Source organism: Xenopus tropicalis, chromosome 4 (genome assembly GCF_000004195.4).
Source record: "Xenopus tropicalis strain Nigerian chromosome 4, UCB_Xtro_10.0, whole genome shotgun sequence".
NCBI lineage: Eukaryota > Metazoa > Chordata > Amphibia > Anura > Pipidae > Xenopus > Xenopus tropicalis.
In genome coordinates, this window is record NC_030680.2 from 114,598,539 (window position 1) to 114,612,791 (window position 14,253).

Consider the following 14,253-nt stretch of genomic DNA (forward strand, 5'->3'; position numbering starts at 1 on the left):
TTGACATCTGTGGGGGGGGGGGGTTCACTCAAATGGCCAAAGCAACAACACCTTTTTGAAAGGAAAAGAAATCCTAACTTCAGGATTGTACCTGTGTTAATACACTGGCAGTCGGAACATGTAGGAAACACACTGTTTTGATAGTGTTTCAGCAATTTTTATATAAGTTAATCAGCAAATTCAAATATTTTTCGAAAGTTGTTGTTTTTTTTGTTTCTCCTCAGTTCTATAAACTATAGTACTTCCTCCCCTACTTCCTTACCAGAGCGCCTTCCCAACCCCAGCCTTTTTTGTTGGTGGTGACTAATTCCAACACTAGTACTGGCTTTTTTTAGCCTGGCTGCACAAAGCCCTTGTTTTTTTTTTTTACCACTTTTTTTCATTGAGGTCTAGCATGGTGCAAAGAGACTGGTGAATTGCCAATGTGGTGCCGTTATTTAAAAAGGGATCACATTCTCAGCCTGAAAACTATAGGCCTGTTAGTCTGACATCCGTAGTAGGAAAGCTTTTGGAAGGGGTAATAAGTGATAGGTCACATGAATACATTGCAAATCACAATACTATAAGTTTATGCCAGCATGGTTTTATGCGTAACAGACAGTCTTGCCAGACTAATTTTATTGCCTTCTATCAGGAGATGAGCAGAAACCTCTATGCTGGAATGGCAGTGGATGTCATCTACTTAAATTATGCTAAAGCGTTTGATACAATACCTCACAGAAAGTAAATGATAAAATTATTGAGGAATATTGACCTAGAACATATTTGCACTTGGATAAAAAACTGGCTGAAGGATAGATTACAAAGAGTGGTGGTAAATGGAACATTTTCTAATTGGGCCAGTGTTGTTAGTGGAGTACTGCAGGGATCAGTCCTCTGTCCTTTTAACTTGTTTATTAATGATCTGGAGGGGGGCATAGAACGTAGTGTTTCTATTTTTGCTGATGATACTAAATTGTGCAAAACTGCAAGTTCCATGCAGGATGCTGCCACTTTTGACAAAATTGGGAAACTGGGCAGCAAAATGTAAATGAGGTTCAATGTTGAAAAGTACAAAGTTATGCACTTTGGTAGAAATAATATAAAAGCAAGTTATACACTAAATGGTAGTCTGTTGGGGGATCCTTAATGGAGAAGGATCTGGGGGGTTTTGAAGATAACAAGTTGTCTAATGCCAGGCAGTGTCATTCTGTGACTACTAAAGCAAATAAAGTGCTATCTTGTATTTAAAAAAAAAAAAAAAAGGCATTGGCTCAAGGGATGGAAACATAATTTTGCCTCTTTATAGGTCCCTGGTAAGGCCTCACCTTGAGTATGCAGTGCAGTTTTGAGCTCCAGTCCGTAAGAAGGATATTAATAAGCTGGAGAGCGTGCAGAGACTGCAACTAAACTGGTAAAGGTTAGACTGTCAGGGTCAGGGTTGTTTTCTTTGGAAAAAAGGTGCTTGCAACAGGGTCATGATTACTCTGTACAAGTACATTAGAGGGGATTATAGACAGACAGGGGATTTTCTCCCCCCCCCCTAAAAACAACCAGCGCACCAGAGACCACCCCTTGGAGGCCACCCCCCTAGATTGGAGGAACAGAACTTTCATTTGAAGCAGCCTGAGGTTTTTTTTTTTACAATGAGGGCAGTGAGGTTGTGGAATGCCCTTCCTAGTGATGTTGTAATGGCAGATTCTGTTGATGCCTTTAAGAGGGGCCTGGATGAGTTCTTGAACAAGCATAGTATCCAAGGCTATTGTGATACTAAAAACTACAGTTAATATTGATATTGGTATATATGGTTTATGTATGTGAGTGTATAGACAGGTCAGTATAGGTTTGTGTGTGCTGGGTTTACTTAGAAGGGTTGAACTTAATGGACTCTGGTCTTTTTTCAACCCTATGCAACTATGCTCTGACTTATATAGCATTCTGGGAGAGTAGGCTTTTTCCAGTTACTGTTACCACACTGCATATACATAAAACACTCGACACCAATTAATCAAGTAGAGAGATGTGACCCTAGATTTCTAATGTGCAAAAACAGAGAACACTGCTAAAGTTTCAGGGTTTTACCAGGAACATTTACAGTAATTGATCTTGGTTAGTTAAAAAACTAGTCTTATTGCCTAATGTTTTTTTTTAATTAAAGGAATACTGTCATGATGGTTTTTTTTTGTAGCAAGTAGCATTCAGGGAATTAAACGGAAATTATAACAAAATCTATCATTTTAATAACAATGAGTGGCTAAACATTTTCCTTTTCCCCAATATTGTTGGGAAGTACACTCCTTGCTGTTTGACAAGATATCTGTTTTTGTAATCTTACATGAACTGCTTGCCTAGCTACAGCTGTGTGGGCTGGTTATGTAGCATTGATTCACTGTGGTAAATAATCTGGAAAGCTGTTACAGCTGTTATTTCTTTACAAGATATGTTTATTATCTCAGTAAACTTGAAAAAGTATTACTTGATTCCATACTGACATAATCACTAATTATTCAAATATGCATCAGTATTAAATAACCTTTCCTGAGAATACAGAGCAACAAATATGGGCAGATTTATAACATCCAAATGTTGTGATTTTTTTTTTTTTTTTTCAAATTTTGACGAAGAAGCTCAGACTCACATTTTACACTTCACATTTTAATGAGCCAAATTTAAAATTAAGAAAACTCAAATTGAAAAATAGCTTGACAATTACAAATAGATCCCCCATTGATATAAACTTGCCAGCATTTAGGTGGCTTTTTTTCTTCCGTTTCGGAAATTTGAATTTGTGGTTTTCATACTCAGTGTGGTAAATTGAATTCAGACACTACACTGGGGTGATGGAGTTTGGCAAAAACTATACTTTTTAGAATAAATACTTGCCCAATAGATAGGTGATCTCCGAAGGAGCACAGAGACCATCACAAAACTATCAATTGGTTAAATATTTATTCACCCCAATGTAGTGTCTATGAAGCAGATTAATCAACATTTGATTTAAATTTGTTTGTGCTCCCTCAGAGATCACCTGACAGGAAATAATGCAGCTCTAACTGTAACAGGAAGAAGTGTGGGAGTAAAAGACAGAATTCTGTCCATTCATTGGCTGATTTGACTTAACATGTATGTGTGTCCTTTATTTGTTTGTGTGCACTGTGAATTATATGATCTCTGGAGGTGGCCCGTAGCACTTAGGAATACCCAATGGCACATGCTACTAAAAATGAAAATGGTTTATGAAGCAAGGGGTTACATATGAGCATGTTTATGCAATATATTTTTATAGAGACTGACATTGATTGGAGGTATAGTTTTCATTTTAAGGAAAATCTTAACAAAGTAGGCAAAGAATGCTTGATATGTTTTGAGATTATGTACCAGTCCAAAGCAACCACAGCCTTTAAACAGTGAAGATCTAAAAATGTCCCCATTAGATTATTTTATTTTTTACTGATTCAGAGCATGTGCTGTGCACATTTTATCAAGAATGCAGGCTCGCAGAGGCAGACCTTACTTTGATAAAAAGTTCTGCTTGGATTGAGCTCTGTTAACATTAAACTGAGCACAGGAGAGGAGGTTACTGAGCATGCCTAGGAGCCAACAGCCAAAGTGTTACAGGAGAAGGAAATCTAAGTGATTAAGAGAATGCTGCAGCCTTGCTATTAACTTTTTAATAACTGAAGTGCCGCAAATTGTGTGTGGTGTTTACATGTCCTTTAACAGAAGCTCCCTCTATTAAGATAGCAGCTGCTATTTTAGCTTGGTCTCAGTAAGTTTCATGCTGCAGCTCTGGTTGCTGGTAGCTCAGATTACAGCAGAGAGGGGAGGGGGAGAGAGCAGCGTGAATTCCTACTATGCCTTGAAGAATTTATCTGAGAGAACAAAATCTGATGCTGAAGAACATGTGTACACAAAAGAAAATAAATTCTATGTTTCTTTTGATAGAGGACTTAGTGCAGTGTTTCTGTGAGTGTTTATGGCTGTATTTACACAGACCTTTCTGATCAAGCTTACTTAGTTTTAACCTTTTTCTCTCATTTTAAAATAACTGGCAAAACTGCTAATAACTGCTAAAAAAAAAATTAGTGTTTTGCATCTTTAAAAATAAAATTATAATTCAACAGAGAAAATCATATCTAAACTCTCTTGCCGAACACCACTTTAAACAAACTGGATTCAACAGCCAATAATCCATCTAGGGGTATAGTTTTCCTTTAAACAGAAAACCATAGCTTTCCCAAGGCACATAGGATGTATTCGAACCAAAATGTTTTGCTATAAATCTTCACAGAGAGATCTTCATTTTATCCTAATTTAAACTGCTATGCTTTTCATGCACATGTGCTATATAATAGCATGCAAGTTTCAAGTTTATTAAGCTATTTATTATTAAGAAGGGAATTGTCTCTATAGATTTCAAACAACTTTTATTAAAATAGTTTTAGTAAAATTGAATTTTTTAGTGAAAATGAATGAAACAATGAGTGATTTTCGTTTGCATTCAACTATTTTTCTGTGAGAAAGTAATTGGGACCACCTTCCTGTACTGAGTCAACCAATCAGTATAATCTTGCCATCCACTGATGTGACACAAAAATGTTGCAGATCGGTGACTTTCTGTCATCAGAATTGGCATGTTGCTATTGCAACTATAAGCAACATTTACTATTTGCTGACAATTTACACAGGGAGGGGATTCTGGAGATCTCGAGGGCTCTTCTGTGCATGCTCCATCATGCTGATAGGTTGTAATGGGTATGAGCAAGACTGTCTGAGTTTAGCGTTAATTAGACAGTGCTACTAAAGGTATCGATGTAATGCTTCTCTTATAAGACTATATGTTCCCTCGACGCTCCTTGTCCTTTAAGTACAAATATGATTGTAGTTCAATTTCCATTCCAAAACGGTCAGTCAGATTTGAATCCATTCTTAAAAGAATAGTGTTGTCAGAATATAAAGTATATACTTAAAAGTATATACTAAAAGCAACTTACAATATTGTTTACTGTCATGAGGTCTTTTAAAAAAAATTTGGAGTTGGATAAGCTATAGCATGTTTTATTCTTACATGTAGGAATTAATTTCCTGGTACTTATGTGACCATTTCATTTTCCTTTCTGGCAACCCACCAAAGTCCTATCTTGCTTTCTGGCAAGGATCTTAGATCAACACTCAGAAAGAAAACCACTGTTACACAAGGCAAAGCATGACTCATGACATTCACTACACTGCTGCTTGGAGATGTCTGTAACTGATTTAACAAAGAGAGAGGAAAAGGCTGAAGGTAAAGTTTCTCTGGATGGCCATTTAATAGGTTGCCTATTTGTGCCAGACACTAGTAAATTTTCTAAATGTTTGTATGCTCTGAGAAACTACAACAGAGACTTGCAATATAACAGAAATAGAATAGAAATTCATTTAATGTAGCTAGCATCAAATATATTGAATGTGCTTTTCTTCTACTTTCCCATCTGAGCCTTGATGCAGATTCAGAAAACTACAGAAATGAGACTTGCTGATTATCCCTGCTTGTCACTTGTTGAATTTCTACCCATTACCAGGCTATTCTTTGTAGGATGAAAATACAGCTTAGCCCATATATCTTCCCATTTGTCATAGTGGGAAACAGTCATGTTACAGCCTGGAATTAATATTCTGTGGCTGAAGGCAAAAAAAAAACATTATGGGAACATTGCTTGTGTGATAGCCTTAATTGAAGTCCTGTGTAGCCTGATATTAGTAGCATTTTATAACAGATTCCCAGCAACCTATTCATTATGAATTATAGCACATGGCAAACCCTAACAAAAAATGTACAGATTCTCACTGCTTTCTTTTATGGTGAATACAGATATGCAAATATGCAGGACCTTTCACCTGTCTGAATTTAATCTGCAGATTAACATTCTTATTCGGAGCATTCGTGGGGGTTATTCACTGGATCAGCATAGCTCAGTGCAAATTATAATTCGTGCAAAGAGACCTCTAATGGGGTAGTTGAGCTATACTTGAATAGAATAAAGAGACAACCCTTTTAAAGTTTGTTTTTAAAACTAAAGTACAAATGCTAGTATGTTAAATCACTCTTCAATAACATAAAACTTATGAATTAATGTGTCTGTAATAAATATGATATATATAAACTCTGCCGAGGGGAGTCTCGTTAATTTAAAATATTCCACAATTATTAAAAGTCCAGCCAAAGCGACAAGTGCTCCATATACATGTTGACCAGACTAGTGCTTGCCAGACTATACACCTACCGCAAGTAATAAGGAGGAAAACATCCTCTTAAAAGCACTACCAACTCTTTTGTAAAGTGCAGTGCTTACTTAAAGATCAAGCAAGTACCAAAATCTAACGATGACTAGACTGTTAGCCTAAATTCGTTCACATAATGAATGCATAATTCCATGATCTATTCCAAAAGATGATTATTTCCAATTGGCTAAACCCTGGGGATATCACTCAGTATATTTTATTTAAAAAGTGAATATGAACTAGAAACTCACCCTAAGTGGGATGCTGAAGTATTGATGGCTTTTCACAAAGTGGAGTAAGGGCTAAACTCCACAGGAGATTTTGATCAGATTTTGTCAGATTTTATCTGATTGTGTCATGCAACAGTACGCAACATTACAAGATTTTGTTGGATCCTACAAAGTCTGACCCCCACAGCTGTAATGTGTCAGATGGAGTGTTTTGTTCCGGCATCTCCGTCAGACAGTGTATTTCAATGAGAAAAAGAAGTCTGTCAGGCACCATCGGTTTTTATCTCGTTGGATGCAGCATGTAGTGTTACCTTCCGACAGGTGCGTCATGTCAGAGGGCAAATCTTTCATGTAGTTTACACATCAGATTTTTTTATCCGTCACATATTTTGATCCATGTGACATGTAAGATGCGTTTTTCTCGATTCAACACATCCGTGGCTTTTGGAAATGTTATATTCTTTTAATTCTTAATAGTTTCTTCAGGGAAACTGCAAATAGAATACAGTTATCAAGAATGCAAAAGCACTGTGTAGATATAGAATGTTGGTGCTCTCTAGATTAGCACAGCAGTACTCAACCAAGTATAAACAGAAGTGCATGAAATGTTCAGTATGTACATGTCTCGTTTAGGGGTAAACTACACAGGACATTTTGATCACATTTTATGGGTCAGAATTTACTGAACCGCAGAATCTTGTCATGCAACACAAAGCAACAACAAAGAGATTTTGTGGGATGCTACAAAATCTGATCCCCCCATGGCTGTAATGTAAAGTTGGATCAAATAAAGTTGGATGGTGTGTTTTGTTCCTGCATCTTTATCAGTCAATGTATTTCAATGAGAAAAAAGTCTGTCAGACACCATAATATTTAATTCAACGGGCACGTCTTATCGGATGGCAATCCTTTCATGTAGTTTACATATCAGATTTTTGTATCTGTCCCATTATATTTTGTATCATTCAAGTACATCTGCTTGTAGGATGCAATCTGTTCACCCAACACTTACAATAGTAAACAAACTGATCAGTACATATATTGTGTTCACCTGATATACATTTGAGCACAAAACTGCATTTTGATGACACTAGCTGTTGTAGGGAAACAAGATTGTATACTTTAAATTTACAGCCATTTATGTAAATTATTTAAACATTCCCGTTAAACTTATTTTTTTAAAAAGTCCAACCAATTTTTTTGAGTAATGAAAGAAAATGTAAGTCTAAGAAAACTTCCAATATACATTGAAAGGCAAAAGTCATCTCTACAATGTTTTCAAATAGAAAACTTTCTATTTTTTTTAAGAAACTTTCTATTTTTTGATTAATTAAAATGTAGGGTTTTTTTTCTCCCCCCCCCCCCCTTATTTTCCCAGTAACAGCTTTGGAAGCCATAAAGGTTAATTTGTAACCTTAGTTAAGTGAAAATCTGAAACATTGGATGATACATCGTTCTATTAGATTCCATGAACTAGTTGATACAATTTACGCACTTACTGACCATGCTCCAAGAATTATTAAAGTTTGTTTAATAAATCCAAACCATTACAACTGATCAATTTTGTGTGGGCAATAAATTACGTTATTTTTAAAACTTTAATTTTAGAAAAATGGTAGAAACTAAAGGGGAATTGAAAAAAGTGGTTCTGTGTGGTATACTTTCCATGTTGACCAATAATATTAAAATTACTTTTAAATATAACTGCTGTTGAAAGTAGTGTATCTTACTATTTCCTTCACTGCTTTTTTTTTCTAAATACTGATAGTGTTTCAAAGTTTTGAAAAGTCAGTTATCCTCTAGTGTGGACTCCAATTCTCCACAATGTGTAGTACAATTAACAAATGTGAGAAGTAGAATAACAAAGTTGAGCAAGGCATTGTGGGGACTGGATTCTTGGCTAGAGCTAAATACTTTTTTATTGTTTCTGTAGTCAGGCAAGCAGTGATAGAAATTGCAACATACAGGTACTGCTTTCAATTGAAAATTAAATATACAAATAATTATTTAACATACAAATTAAAAATGTTAAATGTACATTGAAAAATTGCATATTATGACAAAAAATGGAGACCTACCATTTAGGGCTTTTACATTTAAGTGTTTTTGTGTGCACCTGATGTGCATCTGAAGGCATTAGCTAATTGAATCTATTATATTCTACCAGTTTGTGCTCGTGTGCATTCAGAATTACATTTTATTGCAGTCAGTGTCAGATTTTTTTTTTTTTTTAAATGCAACATACACAGCATTTCTCCTCTCTAGCTTTCACCCATTGATAAATACAACCTCTAAAAATACCATCGAAATTAATAGAGAGGCAGAATTTCACTGTTGTGAGCTCTAATTCACACTGCAATAAATGTGCCCCTAATTCAAATAATTGCATATAAACACAAAAATTAATATCTTCTGACATTTATGTGGCTTGTTCAGATCTTTAAAGCTAAAAAATGCTCTTCTTATCCATATAGCGCCAACACATTTGTAGAGCTTTACAGAGTTAATACATTACTCCCTCCCGAGTGGAGCTTACAATATAAGGTCCCTATCACTTTTACCCACATTAGGGTCCTTTTTTTTTTCCAGAAGCCGAATAACCTGCCTGTGTGTTTTTGGGGTGTAGGAGGTAACCCACACAGACGCAATGAGAAGATACAAACTTTGGCAATTAAATAGACATACAAGGTTTGTTATTACACAATGAGCCACCATAATTTTAGTATTTCACTAGTGACTGGCTTTTGGCTCTATTGGTGGTCTTAGGCCTAAGCTGCAGACTGATCAGATGAGCAATTGTTTGTATGCAAAGATGCCCTTAACCAAGCCACAGTGAAAGTATGCGTCTCACCAGAGCAAGCTAAAATCAGCAGGATTGCACTGGGCAACTACAGTCTTCCATGTGAGCATTGAATTTACATAAAATTCCACAACTGTAATATGATGTTAGTCATCCTGGGATGAGGGAGCAGCACAGTAACGGAATATTGCATGATGCTGGTATAATGTAGCGCTAGGGTTTTGCTAAGAGAACTATAGAGAAAAACATGCTGCAGTTTTTCAACACATTTACTGTATGGTTTTATGCATTCTGCTGCACAGCAATGCTAGTGTTAACCGATCTCATGTTTTCCTGTGGATCAATTTTAACTGTACTGGCAATGATCTCTGTTCCCAAGGGTAAAGAGTTCAACAATAAATGCAATAAAAATGAAACGTAGAACTGCATGGATCAAGATTAACAACTGCTGTGTGTATGTAACTTAGGGTTGTAGCAGATAAAATACCACTTTCTGTGTTTCTGCTACTCTGCAAAGACCCAGATTAATCACTAGTTTTTACAAATTGGTGTTGCAATGGTGGTACAAATTTGTGTCTTTGGTATGCCCTTTTATGCCCATTAGAGGTCATTTTAGATATTTTTAATGCAGTTAAGTTCCTTTAATTTGTTTGTGTGTAATCGCCATATAAAGTAGGCAGGGCTTATAACATATAACAGCATTGCATTTGCCCCTAAAGATGATATATAATGCAGCGCTGGCTGAAAACTGAAAACACTAAAGTGAGAACACTTTCATTATGTGAAATTAATAAATATTAACAGTTGGTGCTTCATTTTATGGGAACAGAGATAGATAAAATGGTGCCAATGTTATGTTGATGACATCTCACTGTTAATAAGGACAAAAGAAAACTGATATAGGAAGTGTGTTATTGGTTTTTTAGAAACAAAAAAGATATCCTGACACACCAAAAACACACACACATATCTATACAGAATCTTCTATGTAGGATTAGGTCAAATCCTGAACCAAATCTAAATTTTCATATGGAAATAATGGCATAATTCACAGTGGCGATCCTCGGGTGGCAGCAGCCCCCAAGCCACCCCCTCACTCCCGCTCCAAAGGGTGCTGCGTTGCTAGGGCAGAGAGTGCTATTGGCAGAGTCGAATTTCCATTTTAAAAAATGAAAAATCAGCTCTTAAAGTTACCAGAGGCAGTTTTGTCACATCTGGTAACTGGCCGCTCCCTGTCCCCTGAGGCAAGGTTCGTACCTTGCCTAATGGCAGAAGCGGCCTTGTAATCACATGAACTATAATCACATGATTTTTAAGGGTTCGGATTCAGTTTGGCCAGGCACTTGGCTTTAGCTGAATCCTGCCAAATAAGGCTAGGGTTCACCTTAATCCCAAACCAAATAGGGATTTGGTGCATCCCCAATATATAACTTAAATAAAATGTAGAATTTAAAGTATTCTTACCTTATAAAATCTATAATCATGTCAGTCAGACAACAGCAAATAAACTATTTCTTGGCAACCACACCCTTCTTTAGAATTAAAAAAAGCTTTCATTTTATACATGTAAAGAAATTACTTTAAGAAAAAAAAAAAGATAATTATTCTGACTTCTCGTTAAGAACAATATGGTGCATTGCAAAATTGCATCCTAAATGGTTTATTTAAGACAAGCTAACCATCCTGCCTGTACAATCCTGCACGGCTGCCTCCTCTGCTACAAATAAGCTTATTTATAAAGGAGAGAGCCTATGAAGCAAAAATAATTTTTGCAATGCAATACCGCTGTACAATACATTTATATATACCTTATCATGAAATACATCTCTGCAATTGTGAGGCAACACTTCAACCTTTGCACAGTTTGTCTGTAAGTTACGCACCCACTTAGATTGTAAGCTCTATGGGGCAGGGACCCCCATCGCTCACTATCCGCTTAATCGTGAACCTCATATTTTTGCATCTATATTCTATTACTATTACAAGTAGCGCACAGTAAATCGAAATATACAACTTATCTACACTAGGGGGCTGATTTACTAAGACATGAATTCGAATCCGAATTGGAAAAATTCAGATTGGAAAACAAACATTTTGCGACTTTTTCGTATTTTTTGCGATTTTTTTTGTCGCCGTTACGACTTTTCGTAAATTGTTGCGACTTTTTCGTAACCATTACGACTTGCGCGAAAAGTCGTGACTTTTTCGTAGCTGTTACGATATGCTCGTATCGTGTCGCGACTTTTTCGTACTGAGCGCTCAAACTGCGGGCAAAACTTTCAGACTTAGCATGATTTTAGAAGCCTCCCATAGGACTCAATGGCACTCTGCAGCTCCAACCCGGCCCAAGGAAAGTCACCATACTAAAGCTTGAATGAATCCGAATCTTTCATACTCGGCGCGAAAGCTGCGAAAAATTCGCAACATTTTGTGAAACAGTTGTAACGGCTACGAAAAAGTCGCGACAATTTTCCGAAAAATCGCAAAATAACGATCATTACGAAAAAAAACGCATTCGGCCAGTTCGTGCATTAGTAAATGTGCCCCTCACTTTTTTTAGTTACATTTAGCATAAAACCAACTACTGTAAGATACTGGGTTTTGTCATTAGCTGGCAGATCATTTCAAACCCTGTTCAAATGTTACTGCCATCTGCCAAAGGGCATGTGACTGGGCGTGGCCACTCACTTTTCAGCCCCCAACGCATTGGTTGAGCCTTAATTTGAACATCCCTCTGGTTTCCCTGTGAGAAAGCATAAGCTGCCATTCGCCCAAATACAGAAAAACCGAGTGGAGGGAGGAGCCAAGAGGACTCGACAATAAAACTGCTACTTTGCATAACGGCCGACGCGCGATGTTAAGGCAGGAAAGTGGGCGGAGCTAACGGGGTTTGGGTTTGAATGTCGGAGTGAGAAGCGCCGGGGGAAGAAGGCAAACGAGCTGAGCGGCTGAGGAGAGGCGCAGGGGAGCCGTTTATCAGTCCCTCCATACATCGCGGAGCAGCCGGGCGACGAAACTTCTCACACAAGAGGTATCCCAGCAGCCTGCTGTCGCCTGTAGGTGCGTTATGTCGCGATAGTTGCACTCGCTTAGCTCTTCGCTCTTTCTGGCAGGCTCTAAAATGGCGCCCGAGCTGTCTAGCAAGGAGAGCGATATCCGAGCGCCCCCTCCCTTGCACTACAGCTGGGAGGTGCCTAACTCTGCCTCACATGTGACTTGGCCTCACTGCCGCTTCTTTGTCTCATAGTGAGTGCTGCATGCAGCTAGGGGCACACAGGCTGTATATATAGGGGCACACAGGCTGTGTATATATAGGGGGCACACAGGCTGTGTATATATAGGGGCACACAGGCCATATATATATATATATATATATATATATATATAGGGGCACACAGGCTATATATATAGGGGCACACAGGCTATATATATATATATATATATATATATATATAGGGGCACACAGGCTATATATATATATATATATATATATATATATATATATATATGGGCACACAGGCTATATATATGGGCACACAGGCTATATATATGGGCACACAGGCTATATATATAGGGGCACACAGGCTATATATATATATATAGGGGCACACAGGCTATATATATATATATATAGGGGCACACAGGCTATATATATATATATATAGGGGCACACAGGCTATATATATATATATATATATATATATATATATATATATATATATATATATATATATATATATATATATATATAGGGGCACACAGGCTGTGTATATATATATATATATATATATATAGGGGCACACAGGCGCCATGTTCCTGTATATCAGCTGCAGCTCAGAAGCATTGAGGGGAAGGTGGGGAATTCACTAGTTGTCTGTCCCAGGTCAGATAAGTGTTGCTTAGTAAAGCAGATGGGATCAAGTAACTTTTAGTGATAAAATGTTGTTTGCTTTTTAATTTTTGGATATTTTATCATGTACTTTCATATTTTTGTGAAATTATTGGGATCATTTGATTTTGTTTGCAAAAAATTACAATCTCATTAAAATGTTGTGGAAGTCACCATTTCTAGTTTGACATTTGCACATTTGGGTAGTATCTACCGGTATATGTTCTGGTCACACAGGGTTACTTCTGCTGCAAAATTAATAAAATACGGCAAAACTATACCCCCAGAATAAATACTTAACCAACAGTTTGTATCATACAAAGCGGCCTATTAAATAATCTTACCAAACTGAAATATATATTGGTAAAATTGCCCTTTAAATCTTTTACCTTGAGGCACCATTTTGTAATGGACTGTTTTTCCTTACAGTTTATCAGACAAATAATGCAGCTCTGATTGTAGCAGAATTTGCGAGCAAAAAACAGAACTTTGTCAATTAATTGGCTAATGCGTATGTGTGCCTTGGCTTGTTTGTGTGCACTGTGAATCGTATGATCCTAGTGGGCGGTCCTTAGTACTTAAAATGGCAATTTTCTATTTAGGATTGACAAATGGCACATACTGCTAAAGAAAAGTATATTCTTATGAAAATTGATATTTAGATGAAGCAGTTTTAAATGAGCTGTTTTATGCAATTTATTTTTATAAAGACCTACATTGTTTGTGGATATGGCTTTCCTCTAAATACATGTTGAAGGCCATGTTAATAGTGATCTCCGGCCACACCCCTCCTCTGTACTTTCTATAGCAATGATACACACACACACACACACACATATATATATATATATATATATATATATATATATATATTTATAATCAGTCCTGCCAAATTGGATCTTGCAATCTTACAGTAGTGTCTGTGTTATCAGGAGCCAGTTAAACTGCCTGTATATTTCTGGAGTATCGGAGAGATTATGTAAACTCTTTGCCAATAGTGCCCCACCTGGAATCCAATTCGGGACCCCAGTGCACATGTGCTGCCCAGGGAACATTGCTTTGTCATAGTCATTGCTATTTTCTGTTTATCCATT

At 36.9% G+C, this 14,253-nt stretch overlaps 1 protein-coding gene across 6 annotated transcripts in view; it reads left to right on the top strand.

The window, feature by feature from the left end:
- atf7ip (activating transcription factor 7 interacting protein) overlaps positions 1-14,253 on the top strand; it is a 75,827-nt gene that overhangs the window by 11,035 nt on the left and 50,539 nt on the right. Inside the window, exon 1 of one of the 6 annotated variants that reach the window (XM_012961457.3) lies at positions 12,038-12,326. The exons of 2 other annotated variants lie outside the window; for them this stretch is intronic. The gene's annotated coding sequence lies outside the window, so the exon portion shown is untranslated. Of the gene's footprint in view, positions 1-12,037; positions 12,331-14,253 lie in introns of those variants that run through there. 3 more of the 6 variants (XM_004913789.4, XM_004913787.4, XM_004913788.4) reach the window with 3 other exon arrangements.